The sequence below is a fragment of the Otolemur garnettii genome, unplaced genomic scaffold (genome assembly GCF_000181295.1).
Source record: "Otolemur garnettii isolate 467f Iridium unplaced genomic scaffold, OtoGar3 scaffold00010, whole genome shotgun sequence".
Taxonomy (NCBI): Eukaryota; Metazoa; Chordata; class Mammalia; order Primates; family Galagidae; genus Otolemur; species Otolemur garnettii.
Genome location: NW_003852405.1, coordinates 23,021,098 through 23,033,514, shown reverse-complemented (window position 1 = coordinate 23,033,514; position 12,417 = coordinate 23,021,098). Strand labels below are relative to the sequence as shown.

Below are 12,417 nucleotides of genomic sequence, written 5' to 3'. Positions count from 1 at the left end.
TGTCATTATATAAATGAGATAATTACATATATAATAAAAAATCTGTCAACTTAAGGTGCTTCATGAATGTCAGTTCTCTTCTACATTCTCCTTCCTGATCCCTCTGACTTTTGTTTTTGTGACCAAGCTTGTGTTAACTCTGAGTTCCCATCGCAGGACCCAGCCAAGGGAGCGGGTTTTTTAGTTCATTGTATAAATACTTGTTGAGTGTTGGGTCCCTACTGTGTGCTAGGCACTGTGGAAGTGAAAACAGACATGGTTCTGTCCTTGATCAGACCCCAGTCTGGTAAGAGACACAGGTACTTAGCAAATAAATTATAACAAAACAGGCTGAACACTCTCACACACAGAAACGGTGTGCTATGGGAGCACTGGATTATTCACTCTGCCTGGGAGTCAGAGACAATATAAAGAAGGAGACTCCTGAACTGGATCTTGAAAGATGGGTGGGAGTTTCCCACACTACAAACAACTGAGAGGGGCCCTGAGCAGTTACTGAGTACATGTGGGATGGGAGAAGCTTGGCACAGCAGATACAGGGGCTGTGAGGGAGGAAACTGCTGGGGAAAGGAGCCCAGGAGCAGAACTGGGAAAGGAACCTTCTAATCCCAGCTAAGGAATTCAGGACTTATCCAGGATGCAAGAAGAGACAAGAGAAGACCAGAGTTAACTGTGCTTTTTAGGAAAATGCCTCATCTGCTGGTGTGGAGAAAGGCCTGTGGCTGGAGAAGCCAAGAGAAGCGAATCCAGCCACAGCCATAGCTGGGTCTAAGGCCAGGAGGAGAGGCTCCAAGACACTACGGAAGTAGATTGGGTGACTGGTTAGATCTGGTGACTAACTGGTTACAGATGGTGAGAGGTGATGGTCCCCAGATTTTCACTGGAAGGCAGAACAGACAGAACATCCACTGCGGAGATCGAACGTAACAGGTGGAGCAGGTGGACAGAGGCAGCGATGTGTGTGGTGCCCGCAGGACATCCAGCTCTGTGTGCAACGGGCGCTGGAATAGAGATTTGGATCTCATGAGAGAGGCTGAGGATGGAGATGCTGCTTTGGGAGGCATTCACATAGAGGGCCCCAGGAGTAAGATCACCTGCAGAGGCCTTGGGGAAGACCCCATCCAGGGGAGCAGGAAGCAGGCAACCACACAGCAGGAGGTCAAGGCAGACTGGTTCATTCCGGGAGTAGGAAGACAATGGTGGTTTAATCAAGCTCGGTCATATCAGAATGGTAGGGAAGAAGCTGGCCTACTGCAGTAGGTGGCATTAAGAAAATAAGACAATGGAGTGTAAAAAACATCTGGTGATGAGAGAAGAAGAGCGAGCAGTGGCGAGAAGGGGAAGTAAGGCCAGGGGTTATTTTTTTTAATAGTCAAACACACAGGATACCAAGAATAAGAACGAGAATGGGCTGCTGGCTGGAAGTAAGGGGCCCCAGTGGAAAGCTAGGAGGTGAGTGTAGGGCCTTTGCTGGTGGACTGAGACAGTGGAGGGGGAGAAACTGGGGGAGTTCATGCCAGACCAAAAAAGCAGGGCCTGGAGATCAGCTGGGACATGAGAAAGGTCAAAGCTCCCAGGCCTTTAAGAAAGGTGGCAAAGTTGATTTGGTCCAATCTTGCTCTCCCCTGATCCTGCCTCTGAGTTTAGTTCCTAGAATGGATTCCCTCTCCTGGCTCTTTTGGTCTCTGCCTCCCATGAGATTTGCAGAAGCTCACACTCTGCTGGCCTGTCCCTCACTCCCCTGCACCCCTGCTGGACTCCCCAGCTGCTGTCCCTCCCATTTCACAGGCATTACCTTGCACAGTGACCACCGTGATGGACCAGGTCTTCCTCTCTGGGCATCTGAGCTGCCCACCGCGCCCCAAGCCTTGGGCCTCTCCCAGTGACTCCTAAGTGATCTCACCCTCTCTCACCTACCTCTCATCTTTCTAAAACTCTGCTTTGCATTTCACAACTCCCACCTTGCTCTCAACCCATGAGTATCCCACAGGGGCTCCTCCGTGCCAAATGAGGCAGTTTAGCTGTGGGCTGAAGACTGGCCACAGACTACTTAATTTGGCCTGCCTTGTCTTTTAACAAGAACTGAATTCTGAATGTCTTCACATAGGGCGCGATCTGTCCAGTTCGCCCCAGGGGACACCCCTCCCTCCTGATCACACCCGTCTCAGGCCCAACTCACATGCCCACTCTGTCTACTTGGTTTCTGCTAGAAGTTGATAATAAAGTCCACAAGACCTTAGAATCTCAGGCCTTTCCATTCTCTGGCTCCAGTACACCTCTCAAAGCAGACAGTCACCACTATTCAAACCCCTTATTCCAGAAATCGGTCTGCCTGGTCCCCCTGTTTCCACCGTAGATACATGTCAGCCTGTCCCCCGCCCCTTTCCTCCCTCTGCAATGCCTTGCTCTCACCTCTCCACTGATTACACTGAGGTCTGGCTCACACCCTACCTTCTCAGGGTAAGCCTCTCATTTCCTCAGATAAGCCCCTAGCAGGGCCCCCTGTAAGTCACACACATGAAAAGCCATTTGGAACAGAACTACCTATGTGTAATCTACTCTCATGTGACACAAGTGTTGACTCATAGACCTTGGTCAACTCCTGAAAGCACAGAACTGCGGCAGGCACAGACTCACAGCACCTGCGGGGTACAGGCCATGTCATCATTAGTGCACGGCCCAAAACCTGGTAGGTAGTCAACAGACATTTATGATGAAAAACTATGAGGAGCAGAAATCTCTTCTTATTCAGAAAACATAAAGCATAAAATAGGCCCTCTGTTGGGTGGTGAACTCTCTGACTTGATGAGAGCAAATAGGGAACCCTTGCTGTATATCACTGTCACTCAGGCATCCAAGGACAGGGATGTCTCACCAAGGCAAGAAGTTGGGACTGAAGCAGGAACTAAGATGGCCAGAGTTCTGACCACAGCACTAGCAATAATTCACAAGGTGAACGTGTGAGATTTCTCAGCAGACAGTGATTCTTCAGCGTTAATGGGGTCTTTCCTTCACAGACTCTGTGGAGCTATCAGTAGCAATCTGGTGGCAAGGGGAGCAGCTGGCTGTGCTGGAGGACAACTGTCAAGGGAGGAGGGAAGGGCTGCTCGCCGTGGTGTGCGCCAGCCAGTGCCTCCGGGCTCTCCCGCCCTTTATTCCTGCTTCTATTCTGATCCCTAGTCTGTGGCAGGGCACGATCCCAGCAGCACCCTTTACTCCCGATCCCCACCCAAGCTGTTGGCCTCAGCCACACTCTGGACCCAGCAGTCCCTAGTTGAAATTTTGAAAGTATCAACAGTGTTAACATGGAATTTGATAACATTCTGCCCTGGGTCAGCACACACCAGACTGCTCCAGGTATGAATCAGCCAAGTCACAGTATGCCACCCGAGTCATAGATGATAAACCACATTCTCCTCTGGCAGAAATGAAGGCCCTCCGAGAGGGCATTACTGAGTTCTGGACTCCTAACCCTCCCCAGATCCTGGGTGTTGGCAGGCAGCTTGGAAGGCGGTGGGTAATGGAACTTCTCCCCAAACCTTCTTCTCAAAGAGATCAGATTTGGGAAGTGTTTCTGGACTGCGCACTCAGAAAATGTTCAATAATTGTTTGTCTCAGCTGAAGAGGAAGGTTTCAGGTTTCTAAAAAGAAGAAAAGCCAAACAAAAGTTCTGGAGAAGCGAGCGTGAAAGAAGAAGAAGAAGAAGAAGAAAAAAGAAGCTGGAATGCGCTCGGTGTGCCAGAACCCAAGGGGTCTGTGGAGGAAACGGAGGAAGGGAGAAGGCAGAGCAGTGGTGACACCAGAAACAGGACAGTGACTCAAAAAAATGACTTTGCACGGGCTGCAAAAGGAGGCATCTGAAACAGTGAAGTGGGTAAAACAAAAACAAAAGAAACAAGAGACAGACTTAGATGACAAACGGTTACATCTGGCAGAAGCAGAAGAACGGAGACAGAGTCCGGAAAACGTTCGGGTGGAAGAGGTGTCAAGGTGGCACTTGGAAAAGTGGGACGGAGTGGCAGGCCATGGGAGCTTTTCTTCTTCCCTTTGATGCTGTTTTCCTTCTAAGATCAGACTTAGGCTTCCTAACCCCCCTGTGCCCCTTAGAACGTAAGAGACATGTGAAGAGCAGTGTTGGGGCAGCGGCTGAGAGGGAACTGCATTTCACAGCCACTCATCCACAGCCTGCCCCTCCTGGGTCCCCGCTGCAATGTCACAGGCACACAGGAAAATCATGTGCAGCTAAGGTGCTCCTGTGATGAGCTGTTTCAAGACGAAAGTACAAACACCCCTGGACTCGATGTACTAAGGGTTAGTGCCTGGCTGGCTGGCTGGACTCTGAAAAGAATTAGTCACTCTCCGTCTGATATGACTCTCTGCACAGCAACAAGAGTGCCCCTGCCAACGATCAGTTCATTCCACTCAGCATTTCTTAAGGCAAAGCTTCAACTTTTTTTTTTAAACAGATATTTGATTACTAAGGCACGCAAGGAAGCAAACACTGAAAGCCGGCTTCTGTGCCGCAGAAGCAGCTAGCAGACCACAGAGCTTAAAACCAGTGTTTCAGAATTCCCAGCAACTCTGGTTAGCTTCTCTTGCCTTAGAGTTTCTAAGCGTGTGTGTGTGTAGGTGCACTTGATTTTCTTTTTTTTCTCTCTTTCTCTCCATTTTTCTAATGGAAGAAAATTTATGGATGGAGCCCATGCACAATATCAAAAGGCCTGGGTTCTGACCCTGAGACTTTCAGACACAGGGGCAATCTCTAATCCCAGCAAAGGTGATAACAGCAGTTGACTAACTAGCCACCCTGGGAAGATTTGTTAGCAACAAGGGGGCTGTTTCTCAGGAGAAACGCCCTATAATATAGATCTACACACAGGATGTGGGTACTGTGTTACAGGACTCCGATGAAGCTAATGCTTGGTGGTCAGGGTCTCACTTACAATGTTTTATTCATAAATGTTGCAGAGATGAAATGAATTATTAATGCAAAGATCATCTGTCAGAGGCGGGAATCATTACCAGAGCTTCACGGGGGAAAGGGTGGTATGCAGGGACTTGCAGGTCAAGCACAGAGCTTTTCAGTTCTGTGGTGCTCAGACTGTCCTGGGTCTCCAGCAGCAGAGCCGTACGGCAGCCTCTGCAAAACACACCTAGCCAACTTTCCCTGGGTTACTTGTTCATGTTACAAAATCTGCCATTACCAGGGCACCAAGAGTAGGCTTCTAGTACCTATCCCTGGGGAACGTGGTGGTGTTACTGGAACGAAAGGGCACCATGTGTGAATCCAGGGCAAGGCTCTTCAGAGTCCAACTGAGGCCTAAGAAGAGTAGCTCACATTTATTTAGTGCTCACTACCTACCAGACACAGCTAGGGACTTTATGTGCATTCACCAAGCCAAAGGTACCAACCACATACCCCTCTTAAAGATGGAAACTAAGTCACAGAGAGGTTAGGAAAATGTCTCAGGGTCACACAACTTGGAAGCAATAAAGGTAGGATTTCAATCCAGTTCCCTCCCTGACTCCAAAGCCTCTGCTCTTACCAACTGCTTTAATAAAGTTTTATGAGTATAGAGCTCTCATTTCCTAGGAGATGTTGTCAGAACTATTGCTACCATGTTGTGAAATCTTTAGAATAAATCAAAAGTGAGCTAAATGGTGAAAGTACATATGACTTTATAAAAATAAGCTTAAACTTTATAAAAATCAAAGAGGAAACAAGTTATGAACTTCATGACTTGGGGCCCCATCGTTTGAGCCCCTTCACTTAGGAGCAGCTTTTAACGGGCCGTGGAGAGTGGAGTCTGGAGCCAATCTGCTTGGGTTCAGATCTCAGCTCTGCTATTAACCTTGAACAAGACACTGAACTGCTATAGGCCTCGGTTTCCTCATCTGGTAATAATAGCAGAATCTCCCTCAAGGGTTGTCATGAATCCTCAATGAACTAAAACATGCAAATTGCTCCCACAGTGAATACTGACTATTAATATTTTTACCAGTATGGATCTTTGGGCAAGATGCTTAGACCACCTAAATTTCCTTGTCTGTAAAATAGATCTATGTAGAGTTGGGTATAAAATCCTAAAAGCATGCAATACATTGACCTCATCCCAAGAGGCATTCAAGAAATACTCATTTCCTTTCTGCTTCCCAAGACAGTACTGTCAGTGAACCTTCCGAGACCTCAGTTTCTCATATTATACAATGAGATGCCCACCCATTACCCTGCCATTGTCTACCTCACAGGCCAAACTGGAAGGGACAAAACCTGGGCTCTACTTTTAGCTCTAGCCATCAAAAAGCCACTTCACTTCCTTCAACCTCAATTTCCTCATTTCTTCATTACATGATAATCTCACTCAGCAAGCGTGTGGGACAGGGAGCTGCACACTAGATACGCACAGCTACGTACACAAGGTGCAGTCCCTGACATCAGGTGTGCACGCTCTAGTTCAAAATAACAGCAGGTACACGATGAAGTGCTTTAACTGAGGTCCGGACAAGGAGGAGAGGTGGCTCCAAAGAGAAGGAATCGATTTACCCCAGTGGGGCAAAGAAAGATTCAGGGAAGACAGACCCTCGGGTTGGGTCTCAAGAGATGAATGGAAGTGTCCCAGGCGGAATGAGGGGGAAAGGAAGTATTCTAACAGGTACAAAGGCTGAGAGAGGCTAAATGGGGAAGTATAAGTAATTCATGATAGCTTGAGTATAGGAAGCATTGAGGGGAGGGGCAAGAACATAGGATAATATGATTTTATAAAAATAAACTTAAACTTTATAAAGTTTCCCCACTTACTTTGTAGGATTTCCATGAGACCAAGTGGGAACAAAGCATTAAAACACTGAACAAGACAGAGTACTGCAGAAACATCATCTGTGATCCTCATTAGTACCAGAGCAAAAGTCTTTACAGCACTTAATTTTCCCCCATTTCCTCCCAGCATGGGTATGGATGGAAACTCTGGGTATCTTTTCTTCACTTAACCTCCACTCTGCCTTCTTCCTCTCTCTTCTAAGACAAGGGAAAGGGGGGCCGGGCATGGTGGCTCAATCCTGTAATTCCAGCACTCTGGGAGGCTGAAGCAGATAAATTGCCTGAGCTCACAAGTTCAAGACCAGCCTGAGCTAGAGCAAGACCCTGTCTAAAAACAGCCGGGCATTGAGTAGTCCCAGCTACTTGGGAGGCTGCAGCAAGAGGATCACTTGAGCCCAAGAATTGGAGTTGCTGTCAGTTATGACGCCAGAGTACTCTACTGAGGGTGACAAAATGAGACTCTGTCTCAAAAAAAAAAAAAAGTGAGAGCGAGAGAAGGAAAAGAATGATTTAGCAATAACTGAAGTGGAAAGGAGGGAGGAAGAAGTGAAAAGAAAAGCATCTAGCTCTTTGTTTTATTTGATTTGATTTTTTGAGACAGAGCCTCAAGCTGTCACCCTGGGTAGAGTGCTGTGGCATCACAGTTCACAGCAACTTCCAACTCCTGGGCTCAAGGGATTCTCCTGCCTTGATTCTCCACCTCCCAAGTAGCTGAGACTACAGGTGCCTGCCACAACGCCCAGCTATTTTTTTTTTGGTTGCAGCCGTCATTGTTGTTCCGCGGGCCCAGGCTGGATTCGAACCCACTAGCTCAGGGGTATGTGGCTGGTGCCTTCACCGCTTGAGCCACAGGCACTGAGCCTAGTTCTTTGTTTTAACTACCACAAACCCTTTCAAAGGCGCTTAACAATGTTTTAAAAGTGTTTAGTCCTTACTGGACAGAAAAGAAATCTTTTCTTTTTAATCAATTAATTTTTAAATTTCAGATGAATGTAGGGGTACAAACAATTAGGTTACAGTGTTTGCATTTGTTAGGGAGAGCCCCTGTTGTAGCTGTGTCCTGCACCCAGGAGATGTGCCACGTACCCTTACATTCTGCCCATTACATGGAAGCACAGCGAAAAGAAATCTTGACCCTCAGATTGTGGTTTTCCAAATGTTCTTGACCACAAGTCATGATAAGAAATCCATCTGATATCACAATCCATTATACACATACACACACACGGAAAGGTTATGAAACAACAAATGTTAAATGCAATGTACTCTGAAATATTATCCTTTTTAAAATTTTATGTTATTTAAAAAACGGTGATAATCTCAGCAGTGGGTCACAATTCACAGTTTGAAAAACACCCCCTGGAGAAAGGAAGGTTCATGGAAGACTTCAAGAGTATGGCTTGCAAATCCCTTCACCTTCTCTTTTCTTTTGTATTTTTAGACATTGCAAAACAGAAGAAAGTCCAACCCATTTTCTCGGAAACAACACAATATGTGCGTGCATAGTTCACGTGGTGTGTTGCTTGACAGTAAGTGAGAGGGTTTCTTGTGTGTTTGGTTACTGTACCCGATTAGGCTTGTTGACAAGTAGGATTTCAAAACGCTTGGGCAGGGCCCTGGTACCTTTCAGAAAGCCGGATCATATGTCTCCAATGTCTCTTCAATGAGAAAAATCAATAAGCAACTTCTTTCACATAAAGGGCCCCATCGCACATCATAACCCAGAAGAGAGCAGGCATGCATTCAGCCTCAGGACTGCTGCCGAAATGGGAACTCAATGCCTAATGCCTTTCAATCATGCACACATTTGAAACTCACACCACCATCATCCCCACCACCTCCGCCCTGGAGGACAGAGTCTGCTCCCCATCCAGCTCTGTGTGCTTCTGTGTCCAACACAAATCCTGAAGCTAGAAAGGAACACAGAGGTCATCTGGTCTACCTCTCTCTTTCCAAAGAGGATAGCCAACTAAAATTTTTGGTGCACAGTTGAGCTACTTCCCACTGTACCACAAGTATCTGTGTTCCACGGGGCCTTCTTTGAGATACTGTATGAGTTTAGATGTTTCTGCCATCACAGATTTGAGTTGTTTCTACACCTTAGAATGTTGTCTTTTCTTGTCCACACAAATTCCACCTATCCTTCCAGATTACATCCCAGCCCTCTCAGAAGACTTCCCAAACTCCACAACCACTGTCCATCCTTTCCCCCTCTGAAATGAGGTTAAACTCACTGAATTCATGCAACCATTTGCATCTTAGACGCTGTTTAACAGGAAGTTAAATGCATTTATTGGCTGGCTTTGTGATGTTTAAAAGCAGAGGGTAAGAAACGTTAGGATTTAATCTTTTTTTTTTTAGAGACAGAGTCTCAATTTGTCACCCTTGATAGAGTGTTGTGATGTCACAGCTCACAGCAACCTCCAATTCTTGGGCTTAGTTGATTCTCTTGCCTCAGCCTCCCAAGTAGCTGGGACTACAGGTGCCAGCCACAACGCCTGGCTATATTTTTTGTTGCAGTTTGGCCAGGGCCAGGGTTGAACCCACCACCCTCAGCATATGGGGCCTGCACCCTACTCACTGAGCCACAGGCACCACCCCAGGATTTAATCTTAAATGAAATTTTCCTACATGGTATGTATCAAAGAGTACATAGAAAGGCTTAGCAGTTTATCATGAAGATATTTAAATCATGTCTTCATTAAAGAAGTGAGTAGCAGCACTCTGTTCATTTCCTCATACTTGGCATGAGAGTGGTGGACACCAGCGCTGCTGATTTCTCTGATACACTATCATTTGGGAGATGCCCGTGTTAGGCAACTGAATTCTTGCAGTCATTAGATAAAGCAACTGGGAGCTTTTTATTTAGGAAAATACTGGCTATGGCTCTGATGGCAGGTGCTCTCATGAAAGCTCCCAGGCACAGTCAAAATCTACAGAACTGTACTGGCTGTTGCCTTACAAGACTCTCTCTCCCTGGGAGAATGTCCTATAACATATCTCTACCTGCAAGATGTTGGTGCTATATTATAGGACGCTGTCTCTTCTCTCTCTGTCTCTCCACACATACACACTCCTCTCTTATTCATCCCTACCTTTAGTTACTTATTGCCATAATAGGGTCACTGAACTTTATAACTTGGGAAGAACTTAAAGATGATCTATTCCATGTCAGATGAGGAAATCGAACCAAGAAAAGGTGAACTAATGTGCTTCACCTCATCCTTGTAGAAAATGAAAGAGCTGGGGGGCAAAACTCAAATATTCTGTTACCCAGAGAAATCAGGAGCTAGAAGATGTAAAAACCTCACACCACCTGGATTTTCAGTTTCATTTCCCCTATCCCTGAACTTCCTATCTCCCCAGATCCCTCTGTCTGGCCGCTGAGGAACTTCCCCAGGTGCCAGACACCAAACTGTCTTCCTTCCATTAACCAATTCCTCAAAGTCGTCTCCTCTCCATCCCACCACTTCTCTTACCCTACTTTGCAATTGCATTATTTATTCCTGTTTTTCTTTTGCCTGACACCGCAGCTGCCAAAACCACACAGCTCTTTTACTTTAAACCCTTCCAGACAAAATTACCCACAAAACTAAAGCTAGTGACCATGGCTGTCTCTCAGACAGTCCTGTTCTCTCCAACCAGGACTGCACAAACCTGTTCTATCTCATGTGTACTAGAAATAACATGATGAAAAAAAAAAGTTTTCTCTGTAAGCAAGCAGGTAATTTCTTAAGACAAATAGCTGAGCAAATGGTGATGCCTCCAAGTTATGCCAGGAAAGTGGCACAGTTCCCAGACACTACTAGAAACACCAAACCTCACTCTTTAGCATAAAACACCACTATCCTCTCTATCCTTTCAAGAGTAGAAATACTGATTGATCTGACCCCTTCCCTTCTTGTCCTTGCCACTGTCTTGTCAAAGTGTTAAACCAATGAGGTGGTCGCAGCAGAAGACAGGACAAAAAGAAGACCAGTAAAAAGTCCCAATAAATCAAAATTAGCTGCAGATTGATGTGTTGAACGCACGGATGCTGGAGGTGAACTGCACAGAGAGTCTTGGGTAAGCGCTGTGTGACTGTGGGTGTGTAGCGTAGACGCTGCTAAGTTTCTTTGCCTGGTAAGCAGGATAACAGCAGTTCCTCCTTCACAGGATTGCCAGGAGGATCAAATAGGTTCACATTTGCAAAAACACTTGGGACAATGCTTTGCATATGTTAAGCACTACACAGATATTTGTTAAATAAACCTTCAGTTTGAAAATTTTTAGGTATCTGCTGACCTCCAGATCCTACCAGCAGTTCCAAGATCTAGAGGCAATGTGATGGTTGCATATCACACCACACATCCTCTGCATCCTCTAATATATCCGCTAATAATCCCTAAGAATTGTTGGGCAACATTCATTCCATATCCCCTTCTTCCTGGGACTTGACCGGAATATACTCCTGAACTTCTCTCAAACAGGGCCCATAGCTTTAGCCACACATGGTGAGAAATGGCCTCTCTGCTTCAGGAGACAAGAGCTGGAGTGCCATATAAGTTCTTGTTTGCCCACACATGAATTCTACCTGTAACCCAGGACTGGACCTGGGGGAAAATACCACCTACCATAGGAGGGGAAAAGCAAAGGGAAAATCAACCATATCATTTGTGTCTTCTTGGTACAGGGTCATGATGCTAAATAGAAATCTTCTGAGTGTCCAAACTCGTGCTAAAGCCTCTTCTCCCTTTCTTTCCTTATTTTACTCTAATCAGGCTCTCAGTTATACCAGACTTCAAGAGTCAGCCAAAAACCACTTTGGTAAGGGTAGTGGGACCTGGTCTCACTCCACCTGTCAGGAGCATTTACCTGCCAGCACTCCCTCCCTTTGACCGCTCTCTTCTCTAGGTTCCCGGGCCAGCACAGCCTCCTAGCTTTTCTGGCTACTCCCTCTGGGGCTCCTTTCCTGGCTGCTCCCTGACTTCCTCCTTCCCCACTGCAGTGCCCTGAGGCTCACTGCTCCTTTCTCTTCTCATTTACATCCATATTTGCTTTCAGGGCAAATGCTGCAGGCTGCACAGCAAGCCTCTGCAGTCTCATGACTTACAATACCATCCCTTCCCCGAGGTGACTCTCAAATCCCTATCTCCAGCCCACACCTAAGTCCTGAATTCTTAACTCAAACATCCACCTGCCTACTTAACAGAGTAAGCACTCCAGCTGGATATCTCACAGGAGCCTAAATTGAGCTGGTCCCACTCGTGACCTTCTCCCCAAACCTTCTCCTCTTTCATCTTCCCCACCTCTCCCTGCCCCTACAATATACCCATCAGCAAAACCTTTCAAAAATATCCAGAATCAAATGTCACCTTCAGCTGCCCTCTGGCTACTATTATCTCTCCTGAGTCCTGAGATACCTTCTGAAATAATTTTACTACTTTGCCATTCCCTCCCTCCAGCAAAGAGCAGCCAGAAAGAGATTGTTAAGATCTAAGTCTGCTCATGTCACCCCCTTGTTTGAAACCTTCTCATAACTCGTCATTTCACTAGAAAAGCCAAAGTCCTTATCAGTACATGGCCTGCCCTGGCCCCTCAGCAATCTGGACTTATCTCTG

General features: G+C 46.4%; 1 protein-coding gene across 2 annotated transcripts in view; it reads right to left on the bottom strand.

Moving 5' to 3' along the window:
• Positions 1 to 12,417, bottom strand: part of LPAR3 (lysophosphatidic acid receptor 3) — a 72,151-nt gene that overhangs the window by 36,068 nt on the left and 23,666 nt on the right. The gene's annotated exons all lie outside the window — the stretch shown is intronic.